Raw genomic sequence first — 26113 nt, forward strand, 5'->3', positions numbered from 1 at the left:
AAAGAACGCAAAGAAGTTTCTCAGAAAGCTTCCTACTCTTTGTTATCGGAGGATATTTCCTTTGGCCCTATAGTCTTCAAAGGGATCCGAAATATCTGTTCTCAGATTCCACAGAAATAAGGCTAGCAAAGAGATCCACGAAATACAGATGAAACTCTGTGAGATGAGTTAACAGAACACTAAGCAGTTTCTCAGAAAGCTTCTTTCCAGATTTCATCTGAGGATATTTCCTTTTTCACCATAGCCCTCTATGGGCTTCGAAATATCACTTTGCCAATTCCACAAGAACTGTCTTAGCGAAAGGCTTCTTGAGGGGAAAGCTGTAACTCTGTGAGATGATTTCACAGAACACAAAGAAGTTTCCCAAAAAGCTTCTTTCTCTTTGTTATCGGATAATATTTCCTTTGGCCCTATAGTCTTCAAAGGGATCCGAAATATCTGTTGTCAGATTTCACAGAAATAAGGCTAGCTAAGAGATCCACGAAATACAGATGTAACTCTGTGAGATGAATTAACAGAACACTAAGCAGTTTCTCAGAAAGCTTCTTTCCAGATTTCATCTGAGGATATTTCCTTTTTCACCATAGCCCTCTATGGGCTTCCAAATATCACTTTGCCAATTCCACAAGAACTGTCTTAGCGAAAGTCTTCTTGAGGGGAAAGCTGTAACTCTGTGAGATGATTTCACAGAACACAAAGAAGTTTCCCAAAAAGCTTCTTTCTCTTTGTTATCGGAGAATATTTCCTTTGGCCCTATAGTCTTCAAAGGGATCCGAAATATCTGTTGTCAGATTTCACAGAAATAAGGCTAGCTAAGAGATCCACGAAATACAGATGTAACTCTGTGAGATGAATTAACAGAACACTAAGCAGTTTCTCAGAAAGCTTCTTTCCAGATTTCATCTGAGGATATTTCCTTTTTCACCATAGCCCTCTATGGGCTTCCAAATATCACTTTGCCAATTCCACAAGAACTGTCCTAGCGAAAGGCTTCTTGAGGGGAAAGCTGTAACTGTGAGTTGATTCACCAAACACAAAGAAGTTTCTCAGCAAGCTTCTGTCTCTTTGTAATCGGAGGATATTTCCTTTGGCCCTATAGTCTTCAAAGGGATCCGAAATATCTCTTCTCAGATTCCACAGAAATAAGGCTAGCAAAGAGATCCACGAAATACAGATGCAACTCTGTGAGATGAATTTACAGAACACCAAGCAGTTTCTCAGAAACCTTCTTTCCAGATTTCATCTGAGGATATTTCCTTTTTCAGCATAGCCGTCTATGGGCTTCCAAATATCACTTTGCCAATTCCACAAGAACTGTCTTAGCGAAAGGCTTCTTGAGGGGAAAGCTGTAACTCTGTGAGATGATTTCATAGAACGCAAAGAAGTTTCTCAGAAAGCTTCCTTCTCTTTGTTATCGTAGGATATTTCCTTTGGCCCTATATTCTTCAAAGGGATCCGAAATATGTGTTCTCAGATTCCACAGAAATAAGGCTAGAAAAGAGCTCCACGAAATGCAGATGTATCTCTGTGAGATGATTTAACGGAACACTAAGCAGTTTCTCAGAAAGCTTCTTTCCAGATTTCATCTAGGGTATTTCCTTTTTCACCATAGCCCTCTATGGGCGTCCAAGTATCACTTTCCCAATTCCACAAGAAGTGTCTCAGCGTCAGGCTTCTTGAGGGGAAAGCTGTAACTCTGTGAGATGATTTCACAGAACACAAAGGAGTCTCTCAGAAATCTTGTTTCTCTTTGTTATCGGAGGATATTTCCTTTGGCCCTATAGTCTTCAATGGGATCCGGAATATCTGTTCTCAGATTCTACAGAAATAAGGCTAGCAAAGAGATCCACGAAATACAGATGTAACTCTTTGAGATGAATTAACAGAACACCAAGCAGTTTCTCAGAAAGCCTCTTTCCAGATTTCAGCTGAGGATATTTCCTTTTTCACCTTAGCCTTCTATGGGCTTCCAAATATCACTTTGCCAATTCCAAAAAACTATCTTAGCGAAAGGCTTCTTGAGGGGAAAGCTGTAACTCTGTGAGATGATTTCACAGAACACAAAGAAGTTTCTCAGAAAGCTTCTTTCTCTTTGTTATCAGAGGATATTTCCTTTGGCCCTATAGTCTTCAAAGGGATCCGAAATATCTGTTCTCAGATTCCACAGAAATAAGGCTAGCAAAGAGATCCACGAAATACAGATGAAACTCTGTGAGATGAGTTAACAGAACACTAAGCAGTTTCACAGAAAGCTTCTTTCCAGATTTCATCTGAGGATATTTCCTTTTTCACCATAGCCCTCTATGGGCTTCGAAATATCACTTTGCCAATTCCACAAGAACTGTCTTAGCGAAAGGCTTCTTGAGGGGAAAGCTGTAACTCTGTGAGATGATTTCACAGAACACAAAGAAGTTTCCCACAAAGCTTCTTTCTCTTTGTTATCGGAGAATGTTTCCTTTGTCCCTATAGTCTTCAAAGGGATCCGAAATATCTGTTGTCAGATTTCACAGAAATAAGGCTAGCAAAGAGATCCACGAAATACAGATGTAACTCTGTGAGATGAATTAACAGAACACTAAGCAGTTTCTCAGAAAGCTTCTTTCCAGATTTCACCTGAGGATATATCCTTTTTCACCATAGCCCTCTAAGGGCTTCCAAATATCACTTTGCCAATTCCACAAGAAGTGTCTTAGCGAAAGTCTTCTTGAGGGGAAAGCTGTAACTCTGTGAGATGATTTCACAGAACACAAAGGAATTTCTCAGAAAGCTTCTTTCTCTTTGTTATCGGAGGATATTTCCTTTGGCCCTATAGTCTTCAAAGGGATCCCAAATATCTGTTCTCAGATTCCACAGAAATAAGGCTAGCAAAGCGATCCACGAAATACAGATGTGACTCTGTGAGATAAATTAACAGAACACCAAGCCGTTTTTCAGAAAGCTTCTTTCCAGATTTCATCTGAGGATATTTCCTTTTTCACCATAGCCCTCTAAGGGCGTCCAAATATCACTTTGCCAATTCCACAAGAAGTGTCTCAGCGAAAGGCTTCTTGAGGGGAAAGCTGTAACTCTGTGAGATGATTTCACAGAACACAAAGGAGTTTCTCGGAAATCTTCTTTCTCTTTGTTATCGGAGGATATTTCCTTTGGCCCTATAGTCTTCAAAGGGATCCGAAATATCTGTTCTCAGATTCCACAGAAATAAGGCTAGGAAAGAGATCCACGAAATACAGATGTAACTCTGTGAGATGAATTAACAGAACACCAAGCAGTTTCTCAGAAAGCTTCTTTCCAGATTTCATCTGAGGATAATTCCTTTTTCAAAATAGCCCTCTATGGGCTTCCAAATATCACTTTGCCAATTCCACAAGAACTGTCTTAGCGAAAGGCTTCTTGAGGGGAAAGCTGTAACTCTGTGAGATGATTTCAAAGAACGCAAAGAAGTTTCTCAGAAAGCTTCCTACTCTTTGTTATCGGAGGATATTTCCTTTGGCCCTATAGTCTTCAAAGGGATCCGAAATATGGGTTCTCAGATTCCACAGAAATAAGGCTAGTAAAGAGATCCAAGAAACAGAGATGTAACTCTGTGAGATGAATTAACAGAACACTAAGCAGTTTCTCAGAATGCTTCTTTCCAGATTTCATCTGAGGATATTTCCTTTTTCACCGTAACCCTCTATGGGCTTCCAAATATCGCTTTGCCAATTCCACAGGAACTGTCTTAGTGAAAGGCTACTTGAGGGGTAAGCTGTAACTCTGTGAGTTAATTTCACAGAACACAAAGGAGTTTCTCAGAAATCTTCTTTCTGTTTGTTATCGGAGGATATTTCCTTTGGCCCTATAGTCTTCAAAGGGATCTGGAATATCTGTTCTCAGATTCTACAGAAATAAGGCTAGCAAAGAGATACACGAAATACAGATGTAACTCTGTGAGATGAATTAACAGAACACCAAGCAGTTTTTCAGAAAGCTTCTTTCCAGATTTCATCTGAGGATATTTCCTTTTTCACAATAGCCCTCTGAGGGCTTCCAAATATCACTTTGCCAATTCCACAAGAACTGTCTTAGTGAAAGGCTTCTTGAGGGGAAAGCTGTAACTGTGAGTTGATTTCACAGAACACAAAGAAGTTTCCCAGAAAGCTTCTTTCTCTTTGTTATCAGAGAATACTTCCTTTTGCCCTATAGTCTTCAAAGGGATCCGAAATATCTGTTCTCAGATTCCACAGAAATAAGGCTAGCAAAGAGATCCACGAAATACAGATGTAACTCTGTGAGATGAATTAACGGAACACCAAGCAGTTTCTCAGAAAGCTTGTTTCCAGCTTTCATCTGAGGATAATTCCTTTTTCACCATAGCCCTCTATGGGCTTCCAAATATCACTTTGCCAATTCCACAAGAACTGTCTTAGCGAAAGGCTTCTTGAGGGGAAAGCTGTAACTCTGTGAGATGATTTCAAAGAACGCAAAGAAGTTTCTCAGAAAGCTTCCTACTCTTTGTTATCGGAGGATATTTCCTTTGGCCCTATAGTCTTCAAAGGGATCCGAAATATCTGTTCTCAGATTCCACAGAAATAAGGCTAGCAAAGAGATCCACGAAATACAGATGAAACTCTGTGAGATGAGTTAACAGAACACTAAGCAGTTTCTCAGAAAGCTTCTTTCCAGATTTCATCTGAGGATATTTCCTTTTTCACCATAGCCCTCTATGGGCTTCGAAATATCACTTTGCCAATTCCACAAGAAGTGTCTTAGCGAAAGGCTTCTTGAGGGGAAAGCTGTAACTCTGTGAGATGATTTCACAGAACACAAAGAAGTTTCCCAAAAAGCTTCTTTCTCTTTGTTATCGGAGAATATTTCCTTTGGCCCTATAGTCTTCAAAGGGATCCGAAATATCTGTTGTCAGATTTCACAGAAATAAGGCTAGCTAAGAGATCCACGAAATACAGATGTAACTCTGTGAGATGAATTAACAGAACACTAAGCAGTTTCTCAGAAAGCTTCTTTCCAGATTTCATCTGAGGATATTTCCTTTTTCACCATAGCCCTCTATGGGTTTCCAAATATCACTTTGCCAATTCCACAAGAACTGTCTTAGCGAAAGTCTTCTTGAGGGGAAAGCTGTAACTCTGTGAGATGATTTCACAGAACACAAAGAAGTTTCTCAGAAAGCTTCTTTCTCTTTGTTATCGGAGGATATTTCCTTTGGCCCTATAGTCTTCAAAGGGATCCCAAATATCTGTTCTCAGATTCCACAGAAATAAGGCTAGCAAAGAGATCCACGAAATACAGATGTAACTCTGTGAGATAAATTAAGAGAACACCAAGCAGTTTTTCAGAAAGCTTCTTTCCAGATTTCATCTGAGGATATTTCCTTTTTCACAATACCCCTCTGTGGGCTTCCAAATATCACTTTGCCAATTCCACAAGAACTGTCTTAGTGAAAGGCTTCTTGAGGGGAAAGCTGTAACTGTGAGTTGATTTCACAGAACACAAAGAAGTTTCTCAGAAAGATTCTTTCTCTTTGTTATCGGAGGATATTTCCTTTGGCCCTATAGTCTACAAAGGGATCAGAAATATCTTTTCTCAGATTCCACAGATATAAGGCTAGCAAAGAGATCCACGAAATACAGATGTAACTCTGTGAAATGAATTAACAGAACACTAAGCAGTTTCTCAGAAAGCTTCTTTCCAGATTTCTTCTGAGGATATTTCCTTTTTCACCATAGCCCTCTATGGGCTTCCAAATGTCACTTTGCCAATTCCACAAGAACTATCCTAGCGAAAGGCTTCTTGAGGGGAAAGCTGTAACTGTGAGTTGATTCACAAAACACAAAGAAGATTCTCAGCAAGTTTCTGTCTCTTTGTAATCGGAGGATATTTCCTTTGGCCCTATAGTCTTCAAAGGGATCCGAAATATCTCTTCTCAGATTCCACAGAAATAAGGCTAGCAAAGAGATCCACGAAATGCAGATGCAACTCTGTGAGATGAATTAACAGAACACCAAGCAGTTTCTCAGAAAGCTTCTTTCCAGATTTAATCTGAGGATATTTCCTTTTTCACTATAGCCGTCTATGGGCTTCCAAATATCACTTTGCCAACTCCACAAGAACTGTCTTAGCGAAAGGCTTCTTGAGGGGAAAGCTGTAACTCTGTGAGATGATTTCACAGAACACAAAGAAGTTTCCCAGAAAGCTTCTTTCTCTTTGTTATCAGAGAATACTTCCTTTTGCCCTATAGTCTTCAAAGGGATCCGAAATATCTGTTCTCAGATTCCACAGAAATAAGGCTAGCAAAGAGATCCACGAAATACAGATGTAACTCTGTGAGATGAATTAACGGAACACCAAGCAGTTTCTCAGAAAGCTTGTTTCCAGCTTTCATCTGAGGATAATTCCTTTTTCACCATAGCCCTCTATGGGCTTCCAAATATCACTTTGCCAATTCCACAAGAACTGTCTTAGCGAAAGGCTTCTTGAGGGGAAAGCTGTAACTCTGTGAGATGATTTCAAAGAACGCAAAGAAGTTTCTCAGAAAGCTTCCTACTCTTTGTTATCGGAGGATATTTCCTTTGGCCCTATAGTCTTCAAAGGGATCCGAAATATCTGTTCTCAGATTCCACAGAAATAAGGCTAGCAAAGAGATCCACGAAATACAGATGAAACTCTGTGAGATGAGTTAACAGAACACTAAGCAGTTTCTCAGAAAGCTTCTTTCCAGATTTCATCTGAGGATATTTCCTTTTTCACCATAGCCCTCTATGGGCTTCGAAATATCACTTTGCCAATTCCACAAGAACTGTCTTAGCGAAAGGCTTCTTGAGGGGAAAGCTGTAACTCTGTGAGATGATTTCACAGAACACAAAGAAGTTTCCCAAAAAGCTTCTTTCTCTTTGTTATCGGAGAATATTTCCTTTGGCCCTATAGTCTTCAAAGGGATCCGAAATATCTGTTGTCAGATTTCACAGAAATAAGGCTAGCTAAGAGATCCACGAAATACAGATGTAACTCTGTGAGATGAATTAACAGAACACTAAGCAGTTTCTCAGAAAGCTTCTTTCCAGATTTCATCTGAGGATATTTCCTTTTTCACCATAGCCCTCTATGGGCTTCCAAATATCACTTTGCCAATTCCACAAGAACTGTCTTAGCGAAAGTCTTCTTGAGGGGAAAGCTGTAACTCTGTGAGATGATTTCACAGAACACAAAGAAGTTTCCCAAAAAGCTTCTTTCTCTTTGTTATCGGAGAATATTTCCTTTGGCCCTATAGTCTTCAAAGGGATCCGAAATATCTGTTGTCAGATTTCACAGAAATAAGGCTAGCTAAGAGATCCACGAAATACAGATGTAACTCTGTGAGATGAATTAACAGAACACTAAGCAGTTTCTCAGAAAGCTTCTTTCCAGATTTCATCTGAGGATATTTCCTTTTTCACCATAGCCCTCTATGGGCTTCCAAATATCACTTTGCCAATTCCACAAGAACTGTCCTAGCGAAAGGCTTCTTGAGGGGAAAGCTGTAACTGTGAGTTGATTCACCAAACACAAAGAAGTTTCTCAGCAAGCTTCTGTCTCTTTGTAATCGGAGGATATTTCCTTTGGCCCTATAGTCTTCAAAGGGATCCGAAATATCTCTTCTCAGATTCCACAGAAATAAGGCTAGCAAAGAGATCCACGAAATACAGATGCAACTCTGTGAGATGAATTTACAGAACACCAAGCAGTTTCTCAGAAACCTTCTTTCCAGATTTCATCTGAGGATATTTCCTTTTTCAGCATAGCCGTCTATGGGCTTCCAAATATCACTTTGCCAATTCCACAAGAACTGTCTTAGCGAAAGGCTTCTTGAGGGGAAAGCTGTAACTCTGTGAGATGATTTCACAGAACGCAAAGAAGTTTCTCAGAAAGCTTCCTTCTCTTTGTTATCGTAGGATATTTCCTTTGGCCCTATATTCTTCAAAGGGATCCGAAATATGTGTTCTCAGATTCCACAGAAATAAGGCTAGAAAAGAGCTCCACGAAATGCAGATGTATCTCTGTGAGATGATTTAACGGAACACTAAGCAGTTTCTCAGAAAGCTTCTTTCCAGATTTCATCTAGGGTATTTCCTTTTTCACCATAGCCCTCTATGGGCGTCCAAGTATCACTTTCCCAATTCCACAAGAAGTGTCTCAGCGTCAGGCTTCTTGAGGGGAAAGCTGTAACTCTGTGAGATGATTTCACAGAACACAAAGGAGTCTCTCAGAAATCTTGTTTCTCTTTGTTATCGGAGGATATTTCCTTTGGCCCTATAGTCTTCAATGGGATCCGGAATATCTGTTCTCAGATTCTACAGAAATAAGGCTAGCAAAGAGATCCACGAAATACAGATGTAACTCTGTGAGATGAATTAACAGAACACCAAGCAGTTTCTCAGAAAGCCTCTTTCCAGATTTCAGCTGAGGATATTTCCTTTTTCACCTTAGCCTTCTATGGGCTTCCAAATATCACTTTGCCAATTCCAAAAAACTATCTTAGCGAAAGGCTTCTTGAGGGGAAAGCTGTAACTCTGTGAGATGATTTCACAGAACACAAAGAAGTTTCTCAGAAAGCTTCTTTCTCTTTGTTATCAGAGGATATTTCCTTTGGCCCTATAGTCTTCAAAGGGATCCGAAATATCTGTTCTCAGATTCCACAGAAATAAGGCTAGCAAAGAGATCCACGAAATACAGATGAAACTCTGTGAGATGAGTTAACAGAACACTAAGCAGTTTCACAGAAAGCTTCTTTCCAGATTTCATCTGAGGATATTTCCTTTTTCACCATAGCCCTCTATGGGCTTCGAAATATCACTTTGCCAATTCCACAAGAACTGTCTTAGCGAAAGGCTTCTTGAGGGGAAAGCTGTAACTCTGTGAGATGATTTCACAGAACACAAAGAAGTTTCCCACAAAGCTTCTTTCTCTTTGTTATCGGAGAATATTTCCTTTGTCCCTATAGTCTTCAAAGGGATCCGAAATATCTGTTGTCAGATTTCACAGAAATAAGGCTAGCAAAGAGATCCACGAAATACAGATGTAACTCTGTGAGATGAATTAACAGAACACTAAGCAGTTTCTCAGAAAGCTTCTTTCCAGATTTCACCTGAGGATATATCCTTTTTCACCATAGCCCTCTAAGGGCTTCCAAATATCACTTTGCCAATTCCACAAGAAGTGTCTTAGCGAAAGTCTTCTTGAGGGGAAAGCTGTAACTCTGTGAGATGATTTCACAGAACACAAAGGAATTTCTCAGAAAGCTTCTTTCTCTTTGTTATCGGAGGATATTTCCTTTGGCCCTATAGTCTTCAAAGGGATCCCAAATATCTGTTCTCAGATTCCACAGAAATAAGGCTAGCAAAGCGATCCACGAAATACAGATGTGACTCTGTGAGATAAATTAACAGAACACCAAGCCGTTTTTCAGAAAGCTTCTTTCCAGATTTCATCTGAGGATATTTCCTTTTTCACCATAGCCCTCTAAGGGCGTCCAAATATCACTTTGCCAATTCCACAAGAAGTGTCTCAGCGAAAGGCTTCTTGAGGGGAAAGCTGTAACTCTGTGAGATGATTTCACAGAACACAAAGGAGTTTCTCGGAAATCTTCTTTCTCTTTGTTATCGGAGGATATTTCCTTTGGCCCTATAGTCTTCAAAGGGATCCGAAATATCTGTTCTCAGATTCCACAGAAATAAGGCTAGGAAAGAGATCCACGAAATACAGATGTAACTCTGTGAGATGAATTAACAGAACACCAAGCAGTTTCTCAGAAAGCTTCTTTCCAGATTTCATCTGAGGATAATTCCTTTCTCAAAATAGCCCTCTATGGGCTTCCAAATATCACTTTGCCAATTCCACAAGAACTGTCTTAGCGAAAGGCTTCTTGAGGGGAAAGCTGTAACTCTGTGAGATGATTTCAAAGAACGCAAAGAAGTTTCTCAGAAAGCTTCCTACTCTTTGTTATCGGAGGATATTTCCTTTGGCCCTATAGTCTTCAAAGGGATCCGAAATATGGGTTCTCAGATTCCACAGAAATAAGGCTAGTAAAGAGATCCAAGAAACAGAGATGTAACTCTGTGAGATGAATTAACAGAACACTAAGCAGTTTCTCAGAATGCTTCTTTCCAGATTTCATCTGAGGATATTTCCTTTTTCACCGTAACCCTCTATGGGCTTCCAAATATCGCTTTGCCAATTCCACAGGAACTGTCTTAGTGAAAGGCTACTTGAGGGGTAAGCTGTAACTCTGTGAGTTAATTTCACAGAACACAAAGGAGTTTCTCAGAAATCTTCTTTCTGTTTGTTATCGGAGGATATTTCCTTTGGCCCTATAGTCTTCAAAGGGATCTGGAATATCTGTTCTCAGATTCTACAGAAATAAGGCTAGCAAAGAGATACACGAAATACAGATGTAACTCTGTGAGATGAATTAACAGAACACCAAGCAGTTTTTCAGAAAGCTTCTTTCCAGATTTCATCTGAGGATATTTCCTTTTTCACAATAGCCCTCTGAGGGCTTCCAAATATCACTTTGCCAATTCCACAAGAACTGTCTTAGTGAAAGGCTTCTTGAGGGGAAAGCTGTAACTGTGAGTTGATTTCACAGAACACAAAGAAGTTTCTCAGAAAGATTCTTTCTCTTTGTTATCGGAGGATATTTCCTTTGGCCCTATAGTCTACAAAGGGATCAGAAATATCTTTTCTCAGATTCCACAGATATAAGGCTAGCAAAGAGATCCACGAAATACAGATGTAACTCTGTGAAATGAATTAACAGAACACTAAGCAGTTTCTCAGAAAGCTTCTTTCCAGATTACATCTGAGGATATTTCCTTTTTCACCATAGACCTCTATGGGCTTCCAAATATCACTTTGCCAATTCCACAAGAACTGTCCTAGCGAAAGGCTTCTTGAGGGTAAAGCTGTAACTGTGAGTTGATTCACAAAACACAAAGAAGTTTCTCAGCAAGCTTCTGTCTCTTTTTAATCGGAGGATATTTCCTTTGGCCCTATAGTCTTCAAAGGGATCCGAAATATCTCTTCTCAGATTCCTCAGAAATAAGGCTAGCAAAGAGATCCACGAAATACAGATGCAACTCTGTGAGATGAATTAACAGAACACCAAGCAGTTTCTCAGAAAGCTTCTTTCCAGATTTCATCTGAGGATATTTCCTTTTTCACCATAGCCGTCTAAGGGCTTCCAAATATCACTTTGCCAATTCCACAAGAACTGTCTTAGCGAAAGGCTGCTTGAGGGGAAAGCTGTAACTCTGTGAGATGATTTCAGAGAATGCAAAGAAGTTTCTCAGAAAGCTTCCTTCTCTTTGTTATCGGAAGATATTTCCTTTGGCCCTATATTCTTCAAAGGGATCCGAAATATGTGTTCTCAGATTCCACAGTAATAAGGCTAGCAAAGAGATCCAAGAAATAGAGATGTATCTCTGTGAGATGAATTAACAGAACACTAAGCAGTTTCTCAGAAAGCTTCTTTCCAGATTTCATCTGAGGATATTTCCTTTTTCACCATAGCCCTCTATGGGCTTCCAAATATCACTTTGCCAATTCCACAAGAAGTGTCTTAGCCAAAGGCTTCTTAAGGGGAAAGCTGTAACTCTGTGAGATGATTTCACAGAACACAAAGAAGTTTCTCACAAAGCTTCTTTCTCTTTGTTTTCGGAGAATATTTCCTTTGGCCCTATAGTCTTCAAAGGGATCCGAAATATGGGTTCTCATATACCACAGAAATAAGGTTAGTAAAGAGATCCAAGAAACAGAGATGTAACTCGGTGAGATGAATTAACAGAACACTAAGCAGTTTCTCAGAAAGCTTCTTTCCAGATTTCATCTGAGGATATTTCCTTTTTCACCGTAACCCTCTATGGGCTTCCAAATATCACTTTGCCAATTCCACAAGAAGTGTCTCAGCGAAAGGCTTCTTGAGGGGAAAGCTGTAACTCTGTGAGATGATTTCACAGAACACAACGGAGTTTCTCAGAAATCTTCTTTCTCTTTGTTATCGGAGGATATTTCCTTTGGCCCTATAGTCTTCAAATGGTTCCGAAATATCTGTTCTCAGATTCCGCAGAAATAAGGCTAGCAAGGAGATCCACGAAATACAGATGTAACTCGGTGAGATGAATTAACAGAACACCAAGCAGTTTCTCAGAAAGCTTCTTTCCAGATTTCATCTGAGGATATTTCCTTTTTCACCATAGCCCTCTATGGGCTTCCAAATATCACTTTGCCAATTCCAGAAGAACTGTCTTAGCGAAAGGCTTCTTGAGGGGAAAGCTGTAACTCTGTGAGATGATTTCAAAGAACGCAAAGAAGTTTCTCAGAAAGCTTCCTACTCTTTGTTATCGGAGGATATTTCCTTTGGCCCTATAGTCTTCAAAGGGATCCGAAATATCTGTTCTCAGATTCCACAGAAATAAGGCTAGCAAAGAGATCCACGAAATACAGATGAAACTCTGTGAGATGAGTTAACAGAACACTAAGCAGTTTCTCAGAAAGCTTCTTTCCAGATTTCATCTGAGGATATTTCCTTTTTCACCATAGCCCTCTATGGGCTTCGAAATATCACTTTGCCAATACCACAAGAAGTGTCTTACGAAAGGCTTCTTGAGGGGAAAGCTGTAACTCTGTGAGATGATTTCACAGAACACAAAGAAGTTTCCCAAAAAGCTTCTTTCTCTTTGTTATCGGAGAATATTTCCTTTGGACCTATAGTCTTCAAAGGGATCCGAAATATCTGTTGTCAGATTTCACAGAAATAAGGCTAGCTAAGAGATCCACGAAATACAGATGTAACTCTGTGAGATGAATTAACAGAACACTAAGCAGTTTCTCAGAAAGCTTCTTTCCAGATTTCATCTGAGGATATTTCCTTTTTCACCATAGCCCTCTATGGGTTTCCAAATATCACTTTGCCAATTCCACAAGAACTGTCTTAGCGAAAGTCTTCTTGAGGGGAAAGCTGTAACTCTGTGAGATGATTTCACAGAACACAAAGAAGTTTCTCAGAAAGCTTCTTTCTCTTTGTTATCGGAGGATATTTCCTTTGGCCCTATAGTCTTCAAAGGGATCCCAAATATCTGTTCTCAGATTCCACAGAAATAAGGCTAGCAAAGAGATCCACGAAATACAGATGTAACTCTGTGAGATAAATTAAGAGAACACCAAGCAGTTTTTCAGAAAGCTTCTTTCCAGATTTCATCTGAGGATATTTCCTTTTTCACAATACCCCTCTGTGGGCTTCCAAATATCACTTTGCCAATTCCACAAGAACTGTCTTAGTGAAAGGCTTCTTGAGGGGAAAGCTGTAACTGTGAGTTGATTTCACAGAACACAAAGAAGTTTCTCAGAAAGATTCTTTCTCTTTGTTATCGGAGGATATTTCCTTTGGCCCTATAGTCTACAAAGCGATCAGAAATATCTTTTCTCAGATTCCACAGATATAAGGCTAGCAAAGAGATCCACGAAATACAGATGTAACTCTGTGAAATGAATTAACAAAACACTAAGCAGTTTCTCAGAAAGCTTCTTTCCAGATTTCTTCTGAGGATATTTCCTTTTTCACCATAGCCCTCTATGGGCTTCCAAATATCACTTTGCCAATTCCACAAGAACTGTCCTAGCGAAAGGCTTCTTGAGGGGAAAGCTGTAACTGTGAGTTGATTCACAAAACACAAAGAAGATTCTCAGCAAGTTTCTGTCTCTTTGTAATCGGAGGATATTTCCTTTGGCCCTATAGTCTTCAAAGGGATCCGAAATATCTCTTCTCAGATTCCACAGAAATAAGGCTAGCAAAGAGATCCACGAAATGCAGATGCAACTCTGTGAGATGAATTAACAGAACACCAAGCAGTTTCTCAGAAAGCTTCTTTCCAGATTTAATCTGAGGATATTTCCTTTTTCACTATAGCCGTCTACGGGCTTCCAAATATCACTTTGCCAACTCCACAAGAACTGTCTTAGCGAAAGGCTTCTTGAGGGGAAAGCTGTAACTCTGTGAGATGATTTCACAGAACACAAAGAAGTTTCCCAGAAAGCTTCTTTCTCTTTGTTATCAGAGAATACTTCCTTTTGCCCTATAGTCTTCAAAGGGATCCGAAATATCTGTTCTCAGATTCCACAGAAATAAGGCTAGCAAAGAGATCCACGAAATACAGATGTAACTCTGTGAGATGAATTAACGGAACACCAAGCAGTTTCTCAGAAAGCTTGTTTCCAGCTTTCATCTGAGGATAATTCCTTTTTCGCCATAGCCCTCTATGGGCTTCCAAATATCACTTTGCCAATTCCACAAGAACTGTCTTAGCGAAAGGCTTCTTGAGGGGAAAGCTGTAACTCTGTGAGATGATTTCAAAGAACGCAAAGAAGTTTCTCAGAAAGCTTCCTACTCTTTGTTATCGGAGGATATTTCCTTTGGCCCTATAGTCTTCAAAGGGATCCGAAATATCTGTTCTCAGATTCCACAGAAATAAGGCTAGCAAAGAGATCCACGAAATACAGATGAAACTCTGTGAGATGAGTTAACAGAACACTAAGCAGTTTCTCAGAAAGCTTCTTTCCAGATTTCATCTGAGGATATTTCCTTTTTCACCATAGCCCTCTATGGGCTTCCAAATATCACTTTGCCAATTCCACAAGAACTGTCCTAGCGAAAGGCTTCTTGAGGGGAAAGCTGTAACTGTGAGTTGATTCACAAAACACAAAGAAGTTTCTCAGCAAGCTTCTGTCTCTTTGGAATCGGAGGATATTTCCTTTGGCCCTATAGTCTTCAAAGGGATCCGAAATATCTCTTCTCAGATTCCACAGAAATAAGGCTAGCAAAGAGATCCACGAAATACAGATGCAACTCTGTGAGATGAATTAACAGAACACCAAGCAGTTTCTCAGAAAGCTTCTTTCCAGATTTAATCTGAGGATATTTCCTTTTTCACCATAGCCGTCTATGGGCTTCCAAATATCACTTTGCCAATTCCACAAGAACTGTCTTAGCGAAAGGCTTCTTGAGGGGAAAGCTGTAACTCTGTGAGATGATTTCACAGAACGCAAAGAAGTTTCTCAGAAAGCTTCTTTCTCTTTGTTATCGGAGGATATTTCCTTTGGCCCTATATTCTTCAAAGGGATCCGAAATACGTGTTCTCAGATTCCACAGAAAAAAGGCTAGCAAAGAGATCCAAGAAATAGGGATGTATCTCTGTGAGATGAATTAACAGAACACTAAGCAGTTTCTCAGAAAGCTTCTTTCCAGATTTCATCTAGGGTATTTCCTTTTTCACCATAGCCCTCTATTTGCGTCCAAATATCACTTTCCCAATTCCACAAGAAGTGTCTCAGCGAAAGGCTTCTTGAGGGGAAAGCTGTAACTCTGTGAGATGATTTCATAGAACACAAAGGAGTTTCTCAGAAATCTTCTTTCTCTTTGTTATCGGAGGATATTTCCTTTGGCCCTATATTCTTCAAAGGGATCCGGAATATCTGTTGTCAGATTCTACAGAAATAAGGCTATCAAAGAGATCCACGAAATACAGATGTAACTCTGTGAGATGAGTTAACAGAACACCAAGCAGTTTCTCAGAAAGCTTCTTTCCAGATTTCATCTGAGGATATTTCCTTTTTCACCGTAGCCCTCTATGGGCTTCCAAATATCACTTTGCCAATTCCAAAAGAACTGTCTTATCGAAAGGCTTCTTGAGGGGAAAGCTGTAACTCTGTGAGATGATTTCACAAAACACAAAGAAGTTTCTCAGAAAGCTTCTTTCTCTTTGTTATCAGAGAATCCTTCATTTTGCCCTATAGTCTTCAAAGGGATCCGAAATATCTGTTCTCAGATTCCACAGAAATAAGGCTAGCAAAGAGATCCACGAAATACAGATGTAACACTGTGAGATGAATTAACGGAACACCAAGTAGTTTCTCAGAAAGCTTGTTTCCAGATTTCATCTGAGGATAATGCCTTTTTCACCATAGCCCTCTATGGGCTTCCAAATATCACTTTGCCAATTCCACAAGAACTGTCTTAGCGAAAGGCTTCTTGAGGGGAAAGCTGTAACTCTGTGAGATGATTTCACAGAACGCAAAGAAGTTTCTCAGAAAGCTTCCTTCTCTTTGTTATCGGAGGATATTTCCTTTGGCCCTAGAGTCTTCAATAGGATCCGAAATATCTGTTCTCAGATTCCACAGAAATAAGGCTAGCAAAGAGATCCAAGAAATAGAGATGTAACTCTGTGAGATGAATTAACAGAACACCAAGCAGTTTCTGAGAAAGCTTCTTTCCAGATTTCTTCTGAGGATATTTCCTTTTTCACCATTGCCCTGTATCGGCTTCCAAATATCACTTTGCCAATTCCACAAGAACAGTCTTAGCGAAAGTCTTCTTGAGGGGAAAGCTGTAACTCTGTGAGATGATTTCACAGAACACAAAGAAGTTTCTGAGAAAGCTTCTTTCTCTTTGTTTTCGGAGGATATTTCCTATAGCCCTACATTCTTCAAAGGGATCCGAAATAAATGTTCTCAGATTCCACAGAAATTAGGCCAGCAAAGAGATCCACGAAATACAGATGTAACTCTGTGAGATGAATTAACGGAACACTGAGCAGTTTCTCAGAAAGCTTCTTTCCAGATTTCATCTGAGGATTTATCCTTTTTCACCATAGCCCTCTATGGGCTTCCAAATATCACTTTGCCAATTCCACAATAAGTGTCTCAGCGAAAGGCTTCTTTAGGGGAAAGCTGTAACTCTGTGAGATGAATTCACAGAACCCAAAGAAGTTTCTCACAAAGCTTCTTTCTCTTTGTTATCGGCGAATATTTCCTTCGCCCTATAGTCTTCAAATGGCTCCGAAATATCTGTTCTCAGATTCAACAGAAATAAGGCTAGCAAAGAGATCCAAGAAATACAGATGAAACTCTGTGAGATGAATTAACAGAACACTGAGAAATTTCTCAGAAAGCTTCTTTCCAGATTTCATCTGAGGATATTTCCTTTTTCACCATAGCCCTTTATGGGCTTCCAAATATCACTTTACCTATTCCACAAGAACTGTCTTAGCGAAAGGCATCTTGAGGGGAAAGCTGTAACTGTGTGAGATGAGTTCACAGAACACAAAGAAGTTTCTCAGAAAGCTTCTTTCTCTTTGTTATCGGAGGATATTTCCTTTGGCCCTATAGTCTTCAAAGGGATCCGAAATATCTGTTCTCAGATTCCACAGAAACAAGGCTAGCAAGGAGATCCACGAAATACAGATGTAACTCTGTGAGATGAATGAACAGAACACCAAGCAGTTTCTCAGAAAGCTTCTTCCCAGATTTCATCTGAGGATATTTCCTTTTTCACCATAGCCCTCTATGGGCTTCCAAATATCACTTTGCCAATTCCACAAGAACTGTCTTAGCGAAAGGCTTCTTGAGGGGAAAGCTGTAACTCTGTGAGATGATTTCACAGAACACAAAGAAGTTTCTCAGAAAGCTTCTGTCCCTTTGTTATCGGAGGATATTTCCTTTGGCCCTATAGTCTTCAAAGTGATCCGAAATATCTGTTCTCAGATTCCACAGAAATTAGGCCAGCAAAGAGATCCACGAAATACAGATGTAACTCTGTGAGATGAATTAACGGAACACTGAGCAGTTTCTCAGAAAGCTTCTTTCCAGATTTCATCTGAGGATTTATCCTTTTTCACCATAGCCCTCTATGGGCTTCCAAATATCACTTTGCCAATTCCACAATAAGTGTCTCAGCGAAAGGCTTCTTTAGGGGAAAGCTGTAACTCTGTGAGATGAATTCACAGAACCCAAAGAAGTTTCTCACAAAGCTTCTTTCTCTTTGTTATCGGCGAATATTTCCTTCGCCCTATAGTCTTCAAATGGCTCCGAAATATCTGTTCTCAGATTCAACAGAAATAAGGCTAGCAAAGAGATCCAAGAAATAGAGATGTATCTCTGTGAGATGAATGAACAGAACACTAAGCAGTTTCTCAGAAAGCTTCTTTCCAGATTTCATCTAGGGTATTTCCTTTTTCACCATAGCCCTCTATGGGCGTCCAAATATCACTTTCCCAATTCCACAAGAAGTGTCTCAGCGAAAGGCTTCTTGAGGGGAAAGCTGTAACTCTGTGAGATGATTTCATAGAACACAAAGGAGTTTCTCAGAAATCTTCTTTCTCTTTGTTATCGGAGGATATTTCCTTTGGCCCTATAGTCTTCAAAGGGATCCGGAATATCTGTTGTCAGATTCTACAGAAATAAGGCTATCAAAGAGATCCACGAAATACAGATGTAACTCTGTGAGATGAGTTAACAGAACACCAAGCAGTTTCTCAGAAAGCTTCTTTCCAGATTTCATCTGAGGATATTTCCTTTTTCACCGTAGCCCTCTATGGGCTTCCAAATATCACTTTGCCAATTCCAAAAGAACTGTCTTAGCGAAAGGCTTCTTGAGGGGAAAGCTGTAACTCTGTGAGATGATTTCACAGAACACAAAGAAGTTTCTCAGAAAGCTTCTTTCTCTTTGTTATCAGAGAATCCTTCCTTTTGCCCTATAGTCTTCAAAGGGATCCGAAATATCTGTTCTCAGATTCCACAGAAATAAGGCTAGCAAAGAGATCCACGAAATACAGATGTAACACTGTGAGATGAATTAACGGAACACCAAGTAGTTTCTCAGAAAGCTTGTTTCCAGATTTCATCTGAGGATAATGCCTTTTTCACCATAGCCCTCTATGGGCTTCCAAATATCACTTTGCCAATTCCACAAGAACTGTCTTAGCGAAAGGCTTCTTGAGGGGAAAGCTGTAACTCTGTGAGATGATTTCACAGAACGCAAAGAAGTTTCTCAGAAAGCTTCCTTCTCTTTGTTATCGGAGGATATTTCCTTTGGCCCTAGAGTCTTCAATAGGATCCGAAATATCTGTTCTCAGATTCCACAGAAATAAGGCTAGCAAAGAGATCCAAGAAATAGAGATGTAACTCTGTGAGATGAATTAACAGAACACCAAGCAGTTTCTGAGAAAGCTTCTTTCCAGATTTCTTCTGAGGATATTTCCTTTTTCACCATTGCCCTCTATCGGCTTCCAAATATCACTTTGCCAATTCCACAAGAACAGTCTTAGCGAAAGTCTTCTTGAGGGGAAAGCTGTAACTCTGTGAGATGATTTCACAGAACACAAAGAAGTTTCTGAGAAAGCTTCTTTCTCTTTGTTTTCGGAGGATATTTCCTATAGCCCTACATTCTTCAAAGGGATCCGAAATAAATGTTCTCAGATTCCACAGAAATTAGGTCAGCAAAGAGATCCACGAAATACAGATGTAACTCTGTGAGATGAATTAACGGAACACTGAGCAGTTTCTCAGAAAGCTTCTTTCCAGATTTCATCTGAGGATTTATCCTTTTTCACCATAGCCCTCTATGGGCTTCCAAATATCACTTTGCCAATTCCACAATAAGTGTCTCAGCGAAAGGCTTCTTTAGGGGAAAGCTGTAACTTTGTGAGATGAATTCACAGAACCCAAAGAAGTTTCTCACAAAGCTTCTTTCTCTTTGTTATCGGCGAATATTTCCTTCGCCCTATAGTCTTCAAATGGCTCCGAAATATCTGTTCTCAGATTCAACAGAAATAAGGCTAGCAAAGAGATCCAAGAAATACAGATGAAACTCTGTGAGATGAATTAACAGAACACTGAGAAATTTCTCAGAAAGCTTCTTTCGAGATTTCATCTGAGGATATTTCCTTTTTCACCATAGCCCTTTATGGGCTTCCAAATATCACTTTACCTATTCCACAAGAACTGTCTTAGCGAAAGGCATCTTGAGGGGAAAGCTGTAACTGTGTGAGATGAGTTCACAGAACACAAAGAAGTTTCTCAGAAAGCTTCTTTCTCTTTGTTATCGGAGGATATTTCCTTTGGCCCTATAGTCTTCAAAGGGATCCGAAATATCTGTTCTCAGATTCCACAGAAACAAGGCTAGCAAGGAGATCCACGAAATACAGATGTAACTCTGTGAGATGAATGAACAGAACACCAAGCAGTTTCTCAGAAAGCTTCTTCCCAGATTTCATCTGAGGATATTTCCTTTTTCACCATAGCCCTCTAAGGGCTTCCAAATATCACTTTGCCAATTCCACAAGAACTGTCTTAGCGAAAGGCTTCTTGAGGGGAAAGCTGTAACTCTGTGAGATGATTTCACAGAACACAAAGAAGTTTCTCAGAAAGCTTCTGTCCCTTTGTTATCGGAGGATATTTCCTTTGGCCCTATAGTCTTCAAAGTGATCCGAAATATCTGTTCTCAGATTTCACAGAAATAAGGCTAGCAAAGAGACCAATGAAATACAGATGTAATTCTGTGAGATGAATTAACAGAACACTAAGCAGTTTCTCAGAAAGCTTCTTTCCAGATTTCATCTGAGGATATATCCATTTTCACCATAGCCCTCTAAGGGCTTCCAAATATCACTTTGCCAATTCCACAAGAACTGTCTTAGCGAAAGGCTTCTTGAGGGGAAAGCTGTAACTCTGTGAGATGATTTCACAAAACACAAAGAAATTTCTCAGAAAGCTTCTTTCTCTTTTTTATAGGAGGATATTTCCTTTGGCACTATAGTCTTCAAAGGGATCCGAAATATCTGTTCTCAGATTCCACAGAAATAAGGCTCGCAAAGAGATCCACGAAATACAGATTTAACTCGGTGAGATGAATTAACAGAACACTAAGCAGTTTCTCAGAAAACTTCTTTCCAGATTTCATCTGAGGATATTTCCTTTTTCACCATAGCTCTCTATGGGCTTCCAAATATCACTTTGCTAATTCCAAAATAACTGTCTTAGCGAAAGGCTTCTTGAGGGGAAAGCTGTAACTGTGAGTTGATTTCACAGAACACAAAGAAGTTTCTAAGAACGCTTCTTTCTCTTAGTAATTGGGGGAGATTTCCTTTGGCCCTATAGTCTTCAAAGGGATCCGAATTATCTGTTCTCGGATTCCACAGAAATAAGGCTAGCAAAGAGATCCACGAAATACAGATGTAACTCGGTGAGATGAATTAACAGAACACCAAGCAGTTTCTCAGAAAGCTTCTTTCCAGATTTCATCTGAGGATATTTCCTTTTTCACCATAGCCCTCTATGGGCTTCCAAATATCACTTTGCCAATTCCACAAGAACTGTCTTAGCGAAAGGCTTTTCGAGAGGAAAGCTTTAACTCTGTGAGATGATTTCACAGAACACAAAGAAGTTCCTCAGAAAGCTTCTTTCTCTTTGTTATCGGAGGATATTTCCTTTGGCCCTATAGTCTTCAAAGGGATCCGAAATATCTGTTCTCAGATTCCACAGAAATAAGGCTAGCAAAGAGATCGACGAAATACAAATGTAACTCTGTGAGATGAATTAGCAGAACACCAAGCAGTTTCTCAGAAAGATTCTTTCCAGATTTCATCTGTGGATATTTCCTTTTTCACCATAGCCCTCTATGGGCTTCCAAATATCACTTTGCCAATTCCACAAGAACTGTTTTAGCGAATGGCTTCTTGAGGGGAAAGCTGTAACTCTCTGAGATGATTTCACAGAACACAAAGAAGTTTCTCAGAAAGCTTCTTTCTCTTTGTTATCGGAGGATATATCGTTTGGCCGTATAATCTTCAAAGGGATCCGAAATTTCTGTTCTCAGATTCCACAGAAATAAAGTTAGCAAAGAGATCCATGAAATAGAGATGTAACTCTGTTAGATGAATTAACAGAACACTAAGTAGTTTCTCAGAAAACTTCTTTCCAGATTTCATCTGAGGATATATCCTTTTTCACCATAGCCATCTATGGTCTTCCAAATATCACTTTGCCAATTCCACAAGAAGTGTCTTAGCGAAAGGCTTCTTGAGGGGAAAGCTGTAACTCTGTGATATGATTTCACAGAACACATAGAAGTTTCTCAGAAAGCTTCTTTCTCTTTGTTATCGGAGGATATTTCCTTTGGCCCTATAGTCTTCAAAGGGATCCGAAATATCTGTTCTCAGATTCCACAAAAATAAGGGTAGCAAAGAGATCCACGAAATACAGATGTAACTCTGTGAGGTGAATTAACAGAACACCAAGCAGTTTCTCAGAAAGCTTCTTTCCAGATTTCATCTGAGAAAATTTCCTTTTTCACCGTAGCCCTCTAAGGGCTTCCAAATATCACTTTGCCAATTCCACAAGAATTATCTTAGCGAAAGGCTTTTTGAGTGGAAAGCTGTAACTCTGTGAGATGATTTCACAGAACACAAAGAAATTTCTCAGAAAGCTTCTTTCTCTTTGTTATCGGAGGATATTTCCTTTGGCCATATAGTCTTCAAAGGGATCCCAAATATCTGTTCTCAGATTCCACAGAAATGAGGCTAGCACAGAGATCGTCGAAATACAGATGTAACTCTGTGAGGTGAATTAACAGAACACTAAGCAGTTTCTCAGAAAGCTTCTTTCCAGATTTCATCTGAGGATATTTCCTTTTTCACCATAGCCCTCTATGGGCTTCCAAATATCACTTTTCCAATTCCACAAGAACTGTCTTAGCGAAAGTCTTCTTGAGGGGAAAGCTGTAACTCTGTGAGATGATTTCACAGAACACAAAGAAGTTTCTGAGAAAGCTTCTTTCTCTTTGTTATCGGAGGATATTTCCTTTGGCCCTATAGTCTTCAAAGGGATCCCAAATATCTGTTCTCAGATTCCACAGAAATAAGGCTAGCAAAGAGATCCACGAAATACAGATGTAACTCTGTGAGATGAATTAACAGAACACCAAGCAGTTTCTAAGAAAGCTTCTTTCCAGATTTCATCTGAGGATATTTCCTTTTTCACCATAGCCCTCTATGGGTTTCCAAATATAACTTTGCCAATTCCACAAGAACTGTCTTAGCGATAGGCTTCTTGAGGGAAAGCTGTAACTCTGTGAGATGATTTCAGAGAACACAAAGAAGTTTCTCAGAAAGCTTCTTTCCCTTTGTTATCGGAGGATATTTCCTTTGGCCCTATAGTCTTCAAAGGGATCCGAAATATCTGTTCTCAGATTCCACAGAAATAAGGCTAGCAAAGAGATCCACGAAATACAGATGTAACTCTGTGAGATGAATTAACAGAACACCAAGCAGTTTCTCAGAAAGCTTCTTTCCAGATTTCATCTGAGGATATATCCTTTTTCACCATAGCACTCTATGGGCTTCCAAATATCACGTTTCCAATTCCACAAGAAGTGTCTCAGCGAAAGGCTTCTTGAGGGGAAAGCTGTAACTCTGTGAGATGATTTCACAGAACACAAAGAAGTTTCTCAGAAAGCTTCTTTCTCTTTGTTATCGGAGGATATTTCCTTTGGCCCTATAGTCTTCAAAGGGATGCGAAATAAATGTTCTCAGATTCCACAGAAATTAGGCCAGCAAAGATATCCACGAAATACAAATGTAACTCTGTGAGATGAATTAACGGAACGCCGAGCAGTTTCTCAGAAAGCTTCTTTCCAGATTTCATCTGAGGATATATCCTTTTTCACCATAGCACTCTATGGGATTCCAAATATCACTTTGCCAATTCCACAATAAGTGTCTCAGCGACAGGCTTCTTTAGGGGAAAGCTGTAACTCTGTGAGATGAATTCACAGAACACAAAGAAGTTTCTCACAAAGCTTCTTTCTCTTTGTTATCGTCGGATATTTCCTTCTGCACTATAGTCATCAAATGGTTACGAAATATCTGTTCTCAGATTCCACAGAAATAAGGCTATCATAGAGATCCAAGAAATACAGATGTAACTATGTGAGATGAATTAACAGAACACTGAAAAATTTCTCAGATAGCTTCTTTCCAGATTTCATCTGAGGATATTTCCTTTTTCACCTTAGCCCTCTATGGGCTTCCAAATATCACTTTGCCAATTCCACAAGAACTGTCTTAGCGAAAGGCTTCTTGAGGAGAAAGCTGTAAATCTGTGAGTTGATTTTACAGAACACAAAGAAGTTACTCAGAAAGCTTCTTTCTCTTAGTAATCGGAGGATATTTCCTTTGGCCCTATAGTCTTCAAAGGGATCCGAAATATTTGTTCTCAGATTCCACAGAAATAAGGCTAACAAGGAGATCCACGAAATACAGATGTAACTCTGTGAGATGAATGAACAGAACACTAAGCAGTTTCTCAGAAAGCTTCTTTCCAGATTACATCTGAGGATATTTCCTTTTTCACCATAGACCTCTATGGGCTTCCAAATATCACTTTGCCAATTCCACAAGAACTGTCTTAGCGAAAGGCTCCTTGAGGGGAAATCTGTAACTGTGAGTTGATTTCACAGAACACAAAGAATTTTCTAAGAACGCTTCTTTCTCTTTGTAATCAGGGGATATTTCTTTGGCACTATAGTCTTCAAAGGGATCCGAAATATCTGTTCTCAGATTCCACAGAAATAAGGCTAGCAAAGAGATCCAAGAAATAGAGATGAAACTCTGTGAGATGAATTAACAGAACACCAAGCAGTTTCTCAGAAAGCTTCTTTCCAGATTTCATCTAGGGATATTTCCTCTTTCACCATAGCCCTCTATGGGCTTCCATATATCACTTTCCCAATTCCACAAGAACTGTTTTAGCGAAAGGCTTCTTGAGGGGCAAGCCGTAACTCTGTGAGATGATTTCACAGAACACAAAGAAGTTTCTCAGAAAGCTTCTTTCTCTTTGTTATCGGAGGATATTTCCTTTGGCGCTATAGTCTTCAAAGGGATCCGAAATATATGTTCTCAGATTCCACAGAAATAAGGCTAACAAAGAGATCCACGAAATACAGATGTAACTCTGTGAGATGAATGAACAGAACACTAAGCAGTTTCTCAGAAATCTTCTTTCCAGATTTCATCTGAGGATATTTCCTTTTTCAACATAGCCCTCTATGGGCTTCCAAATATCACTTTGCCAATTCCACAAGAACTGTCTTAGCGAAAGTCCTCTTGAGGGGGAAGCTGTAACTCTGTGAGATGATTTCAGAGAACACAAAGTAGTTTCTCAGAAAGCTTCTTTCTCTTTGTAATCGGAGGATATTTCCTTTGGCCCTGTAGTCTTCAAAGGGATCCGAAATATCTGTGCTCAGATTCCACAGAAATAAGGCTAGCAAAGAGATCCACGAAATACAGATGTAACTCTGTGAGATGAATGAACAGAACACTAAGCAGTTTCTCAGAAAGCTTCTTTCCAGATTTCATCTGAGGATATTTCCCTTTTCACCGTAGCCCTCTATGGGCTTCCAAATATCACTTTGCCAATTCCACAAGAACTGTCTTAGCGAAAGGCTTCTTGAGGAGAAAGCTGTAACTCTGTGAGATGATTTCACAGAACACAAAGAAGTTTCTCAGAAAGCTTCTTTCTCTTTGTTATCGGAGGATATTTCCTGTGGCTCTATAGTTTTCAAAGGGATCCGAAATATCTCTTCTCAGATTCCACAGAAATAAAGCTAACAAAGTGATCCACCAAATACAGATGTAACTCTGTGCGATGAATTAACAGAACACAAAGCAGTTTCTCACAAAGCTGATTTCCAGATTTCATCTGAGGATATTTCCTTTTTCACCATAGCCCTCTAAGCGCTTCCAAATATCACTTTGCCAATTCCACAAGAACTGTCTTAGCGAAAGGCTTCTTGAGGGGAAAGCTGTAACTCTGTGAGATGATTTCACAAAACACAAAGAAATTTCTCAGAAAGCTTCTTTCTCTTTTTTATAGGAGGATATTTCCTTTGGCCCTATAGTCTTCAAAGGGATCCGAAATATCTGTTCTCAGATTCCACAGAAATAACGCTAGCAAAGAGATGCACGAAATACAGATTTAACTCTGTGAGATGAATTAACAGAACACTAAGCAGTTTCTCAGAAAACTTCTTTCCAGATTTCATCTGAGGATATTTCCTTTTTCACCATAGCTCTCTATGGGCTTCAAAATATCACTTTGCTAATTCCAAAAGAACTGTCTTAGCGAAAGGCTTTTTGAGGGGAAGGCTGTAACTCTCTGAGATGATTTCACAGAACACAAAGAAGTTTCTTAGAAAGCTTCTTTACCTTTTTATCGGAGGATATTTCCTTTGGCCCTATAATCTTCATAGGGATCG

The sequence above is a fragment of the Macaca mulatta genome, chromosome 10, assembly GCF_049350105.2.
Source record: "Macaca mulatta isolate MMU2019108-1 chromosome 10, T2T-MMU8v2.0, whole genome shotgun sequence".
Taxonomy (NCBI): Eukaryota; Metazoa; Chordata; class Mammalia; order Primates; family Cercopithecidae; genus Macaca; species Macaca mulatta.